Genomic DNA, 245 nt, shown 5'->3' with positions numbered 1-245 from the left:
CCCGGTGCCGTCACCACCACAGCCTGGAGGGGAGGCCCCGCCCACCGGCGCCGCTCTGCCGCCCAGGCCTCTCCCGCACAGGGCCCATCTCGAGGGCGCGGGGGTTGCCCTGCCCCCTCCTTCCCCAGGAAGGGGTGTGATCCGGGAGGGCCCGTGGCGGTGACTGGGGCTGCCTGCCCTGCCTCGACACGCCTGTGGCTGTGGGTTCGGGGTTCCAGATATCCTGGAGGCGGTTTTCTGTCAGG

Source organism: Pteropus alecto, unplaced genomic scaffold, assembly GCF_000325575.1.
Source record: "Pteropus alecto unplaced genomic scaffold, ASM32557v1 scaffold7, whole genome shotgun sequence".
In the NCBI taxonomy this organism is placed as follows: Eukaryota; Metazoa; Chordata; class Mammalia; order Chiroptera; family Pteropodidae; genus Pteropus; species Pteropus alecto.
The sequence above is the reverse complement of the archived record's forward strand: the minus strand, read 5'-3'. Positions refer to the sequence as shown.